This window comes from Cherax quadricarinatus, chromosome 1, assembly GCF_038502225.1.
Source record: "Cherax quadricarinatus isolate ZL_2023a chromosome 1, ASM3850222v1, whole genome shotgun sequence".
NCBI lineage: Eukaryota > Metazoa > Arthropoda > Malacostraca > Decapoda > Parastacidae > Cherax > Cherax quadricarinatus.
Window position 1 is genome coordinate 50513444 of NC_091292.1, and position 6725 is coordinate 50520168.

Sequence of the window (6725 nt, forward strand, 5' to 3'; positions counted from 1 at the left end):
TCTCTAGGGCTGAATGAACTCTTCCAGCTGTGGCAGAATACTTGGGGTTATTGACCTGACGATTGCTGCCAGAAGAGATGTGAATACTTTCATGTCTGGCAGCGTAGGAGTGGTCATAGCAGGTCTTTGTTGCTTCCTTGCTGGGTCGATGTCGTACTGCGTCCGATCTCCCAATCTGTTTGCTACCTGTTTGATTAACTCGCTATGTACACCACTCGTATGCACTCCACTCGTCCTCGAGTTTTCACTTTTCAGTCCACACAATGATGCCTGATGCTGCTACTCCTCTAGTGTTTTGTTTTGTTATTTTTTGTGTTCCTCTCACTTGCTTACCCACTAATCTGTTTTTGCATTTATCTTCCTTACTTTGGGGTCATCACTTATCCTGTGTTATCTGTATAAATATGGTCACTAGTGGCAACAGCGGTGTCTACCCGGTAGGCTTGTCGTGCCCCTCACTGCTTCTAGCAAATACTGACACTCAAATTTTCTATGAAATTGTAGTCTTTCCCTCACCTTTCACACATGGAAATCTTTTTTCTCGCTTGTGGGGTTATTCACTGACCCCGTTGCCATCACTGACCTCTGCTAAAATACTAAATAGTTAGTATAAACATTAAGATACAGGGCGGCCGGCTGTGGCTCTCACACTCGTGAGTGTGCGGTTTCTTGTTGATGAGTGATGGTGATGCTGGTGATTAGAGGTGGGCATGATGAGTGCTGAAGATGAGTGAAAATGACCAGTGGCAGACTATCGTCACAAGTGATGAATAAGTTACGACTGATGATCAGTCCTGAAAACAAGTTATAATTATTTCGGGAATCATCAGCAGCTGTCCATGATGTTGTGAACGAATGGTATATAATACCGACAAGATGAGATTAAGACACAAGTGCAACATCTGGGTATCTTTATTGTAGACGTTTCGCCATCCAGTGGCTTTATCAATACAAATTCTAGGACATAACTTGAAGACAGTAAAACTATGTACAGAAGGGACTGATTACCTCATCTTCTGTACATAGTTCTACTGTCTTCAAGTTATGTCCTAGAATTTGTATTGATAAAGCCACTGGATGGCGAAACGTCTACAATAAAGATACCCAGATGTTGCACTTGTGTCTTAATCTCATCAGCTGTCCATGATCCTGACCACTCACCGATGTTTACAGACTGGTCAATCCAACTGTTATTACTCGTTACATGCAGTCTTATGTAAGTACCAAACCCAGGGCTTTGTGTAACTCACTAGAAGAGAGTTATACTGTAGGTCTAGCGGTAATTTCCACAAAGTATTTCAACAAAGAATTTTAAAAGGCGTTTTATCTTTTATTAATTAATAGTGACATCTTCATGAGCATTAGGCATTTTGCAGGACGTATTTTGCAGTCTACCATGTCTCTCACTGTCTACCATGTCTCTCACTGTCTACCATGTCTCTCACTGTCAACCATGTTTCTCACTGTATGTCTCACTGTCTACCATGTCTCACTGTCAACCATGTCTCTCACTTTCTATGTCTCTCACTACCATGTCTCTCACTGTCTACCATGTCTCTCACTGTCTACCATGTTTCTCACTGTATGTCTCACTGTCTACCATGTCTCACTGTCTACCATGTCTCTCACTGTCTATGTCTCTCACTATCATGTCTCTCACTGTCTACCATGTCTCTCACTATCTATCATGTCTCACTGTCTACCATGTCTCACTGTCTACCATGTCTCTCACTGTCTACTATGTCTCACTATCATGTCTCTCACTGTCTATCATGTCTCTATGTCACTATCTACCATGTCTCTTACTGATTCTCATGTCTCTCACTGATTCATGTCTTACTGACTCATGTCTCACTGTCTACCATGTCTCTCACTGACTGATGTCCCACTGTCTACCATGTCTCTCACTATCATGTTTCATTGTCTACCATGTCTGTCTACCGTGTCTCTATCATGTCTCTCACTGTCTACAATGTCTCTCACTATCATGTCTGTCTACCATGTCTCTCAATGACTATCATGTCTCTGTCTACCATGTCTGTCTACCGTGTCTCTCACTAACATGTCTCTCACTGTCTACCGTGTCTTTCACTATCAAGTCTCTGTCTAACATGTCTCACACTATCATGTCTCTCACTGTCTACCATGTCTCTCACTGACTTATGTCTCGCTGTCTACCGTGTCTTTCACTGTCTCTCACTGTCAACAATGTCTCACTGTCCACCATGTATCTCACTGTCTACCGTATCTCTCACTATCATGTATCTCACTGACTCGTGTCTCACTATCATGTCTCACTGTCTACCACGTCTCTCACTTTCATGTCTCTGTCTACCATGTCTCTCACTACCATGTCTCTCACTGTCTACCATGTTTCTCACTGTCTACTATGTCTCACTTTCTACTATGTCTCTCACTATCATGTCTCTCACTGTCTACCATGTCTCACTGTCTACCATGTCTCTCACTGCCTACCATGTCTCTCACTGTCTATCATGTCTCTCACTGCCTACTATGTCTCACTATCATGTCTCACTGTCTACCATGTCTCACTGTCTACCATGTCTCTCACTGTCTACCATGTCTCTGATTATCATGTCTCTCACTGTCTATCATGTCTCTCACTATGTCACTATCTACCATGTTTCTTACTGATTCTCATGTCTCTCACTGATTCATGTCTTACTGACTCATGTCTCACTGTCTACCATGTCTCTCACTGACTCATGTCCCACTGTCTACCATGTCTCTCACTATCATGTCTCACTGTCTACCATGTCTCTCACTGACTTATGTCTCGCTGTCTACCGTGTCTTTTACTGTCTCTCTCACTGTCAACCATGCCTCACTGTCTACCACGTCTCTCACTCTCGTCTCTGTCTACCATGTCTCACTGTCTACCATGTCTCTCACTGTCTACCATGTCTCACTGTCTACCGAGTATCTCACTATCATGTCTCTCACTGTCTTCCATGTCTCACTATCATGTCACTGTCTACCATGTCTCTCACTATCATGTCTCTGTCTACCATGTCTCTCACTATCATGTCTCTCACTGTCTACCATGTTTCTCACTGTCTACTATGTCTCTCACTGTGTGCTATGTCTCTCACTATCATGTCTCTCACTGTCTACCATGTCTCACTGTCTGCCATGTCTCTCACTGTCTACCATGTCTCTCACTGTCTATCATGTCTCTCACTATCTACTATGTTTCACTATCATGTCTCACTGTCTACCATGTCTCACTGTCTGCCATGTCTCTCACTGTCTACCATGTCTCTCACTGTCTACCATGTTTCTCACTGATTATCATGTCTCTCACTGTCTACTATGTCTCTCACTTTCTACTATGTCTCTCACTGTCTACCATGTCTCACTGTCTACCATGTCTCACTGTCTACCATGTCTCTCACTGTCTATCATGTCTCTCACTGTCTACTATGTCTCACTATCATGTCTCACTGTCTACCATGTCTCACTGTCTACCATGTCTCTCACTGTCTACCATGTCTCTCACTGTCTATCATGTCTCTCGCTGTCTACTATGTCTCACTATCATGTCTCACTGTCTACCATGTCTCTCACTGTCTACCATGTCTCTCACTGATTATCATGTCTCACTGTCTATCATGTCTTTCACTATGTCATTAACTACCATGTCTCTTACTGATTCTCATGTCTCTCACTGATTCATGTCTTACTGACTCATGTCTCACTGTCTACCATGTCTCTCACTATGTCTCGCTGTCTACCGTGTCTTTCACTGTCTCTCACTGTCAACCATGTCTCACTGTCTACCATGTATCTCATTATCATGTCTCTCACTGTCTACCGTATCTCTCACTATCATGTATCTCACTGACTCATGTCTCACTGTCTACCACGTCTCTCACTCTCATGTCTCTGTCTACCATGTCTCACTGTCTACCATGTCTCTCACTGTCTACCATGTTTCTCACTGTCTACTATGTCTCTCACTTTCTACTATGTCTCTCACTATCATGTCTCTCACTGTCTACCATGTCTCACTGTCTACCATGTCTCTCACTGTCTACCATGTCTCTCACTGTCTATCATGTCTCTCACTATCTAATATGTCTCACTGTCTACCATGTCTCACTGTCTACCGTGTCTCTCACTGTCTACCATGTCTCTCACTGATTATGTCTCACTGTCTACTATGTCTCTCACTATCATGTCTCTCACTGTCTACCATGTCTCACTGTCTACCATGTCTCTCACTGTCTACCATGTCTCTCATTGTCTATCATGTCTCTCACTGTCTATGTCTCACTATCATGTCTCACTGTCTACCATGTCTCACTGTCTACCATGTATCTCACTGTCTACCATGTCTCTCACTGTCTATCATGTCTCTCACTGTCTATGTCTCACTATCATGTCTCACTGTCTACCATGTCTCACTGTCTACCATGTATCTCACTGTCTACCATGTCTCTCATTGTCTATCATGTCTCTCACTGTCTATGTCTCACTATCATGTCTCACTGTCTACCATGTCTCACTGTCTACCATGTCTCTCACTGTCTACCATGTCTCTCACTATGTCATTATCTACAATGTCTCTTACTGATTCTCATGTCTCTCACTGATTCATGTCTTACTGAATCATGTCTCACTGTCTACCATGTCTCTCACTGACTCATGTCCCACTGTCTACCATGTCTCTCACTATCATGTCTCACTGTCTACCATGTCTCTCACTGACTTATGTCTCGCTGTCTACCGTGTCTTTTACTGTCTCTCTCACTGTCAACCATGCCTCACTGTCTACCACGTCTCTCACTCTCGTCTCTGTCTACCATGTCTCACTGTCTACCATGTCTCTCACTGTCTACCATGTCTCACTGTCTACCGAGTATCTCACTATCATGTCTCTCACTGTCTACCATGTCTCACTATCATGTCACTGTCTACCATGTCTCTCACTATCATGTCTCACTGTCTACCATGTCTCTCACTGACTTATGTCTCGCTGTCTACCGTGTCTTTCACTATCTCTCTCAATGTCAACCATGTCTACCTGTCTACCATGTATCTCACTATCATGTCTCTCACTATCTACCGTATCTCTCACTATCATGTATCTCACTGACTCATGTCTCACTATCATGTCTTACTGTCTACCACGTCTCTCACTCTCATGTCTCTGTCTACCATGTCTCACTGTCTACCATGTCTCACTGTCTACCATGTTTCTCACTGTCTACTATGTCTCTCACTGACTACCATGTCTCACTGTCTACCATGTCTGTCACTGTCTACCATGTCTCTCACTGTCTATCATGTCTCTCACTATCTACTATGTCTCACTATCATGTTTCACTGTCTACCATGTCTCTCACTGTCTACCATGTCTCTCACTGATTATGTCTCACTGTCTACTATGTCTCACTTTCTATGTCTCTCACTATCATGTCTCTCACTGTCTACCATGTCTCACTGTCTACCATGTCTCTCACTGTCTACCATGTCTCTCACTGTCTACCATGTCTCTCACTGTCTACTATGTCTCACTATCATGTCTCACTGTCTACCATGTCTGTCTACCATGTCTCACACTGTCTGCCATGTCTCTCACTGATTTTCATGTCTCTCACTGTCTATCATGTCTCTCACTATGTCATTATCTATCATGTCTCTTACTGATTCTCATGTCTCTCACTGATTCATGTCTTACTGACTCATGTCTCACTGTCTACCATGTCTCTCACTGACTCATATCGCACTGTCTACCGTATCTCTCACTATCATGTATCTCACTGACTCATGTCTCACTATCATGTCTCACTGTCTACCACGTCTCTCACTCTCATGTCTCTGTCTACCATGTCTCACTGTCTACCATGTCTCAATGTCTACCGTGTATCTCACTATCATGTCTCTCACTGTCTACCATGTCTCACTATCATGTCTCTCACTGTCTACCATGTCTCTCACTGTATGTCTCTCACTGTCTACCATGTCTCTCACTCTATGTCTCTCACTATCATGTCTCTGACTGTCTACCATGTCTCACTATCATGTATCTCACTGTCTACCATGTCTCACTATCATGTATCTCACTGTCTACCATGTCTCTGTCTATGTCTCTCACTGTCTACCATGTCTCACTGTATGTCTCTCACTATCATGTCTCTCACTGTCTACCATGTCTCTCACTGTCTACCATGTCTCTCACTGTCTACCATGTCTCTCACTGTCTATCATGTCTCTCACTGTCTACTATGTCTCACTATCATGTCTCACTGTCTACCATGTCTCACTGTTTACCATGTCTCTCACTGTCTACCATGTCTCTCACTATCATGCCACTCACTGTCTACCATGTTTCTCACTATCATGTCTCTTACTGTCTACCATGTCTCACTATCATGTCTCACTGTCTACCATGTCTCTCACTGTATGTCTCACTGTCTACCATGTCTCTCACTCTATGTCTCTCACTATCATGTCTCTCACTGTCTACCATGTCTCACTGCCTACCATGTTTCTCACTATCATGTCTCTCACTGTCTACCATGTCTCACTGTCTACAATGTCTCACTGTCTACCATGTCTCTCACTGTCTACCATGTCTCTCACTGTCTGCTATGTCTCTCACTATCATGTCTCTCACTTTCTACCATGTCTAACTGTCTACCATGTCTCACTGTCTACCGTGTATCTCGCTATCACGTCTCTCACTGTCTACCATGTCT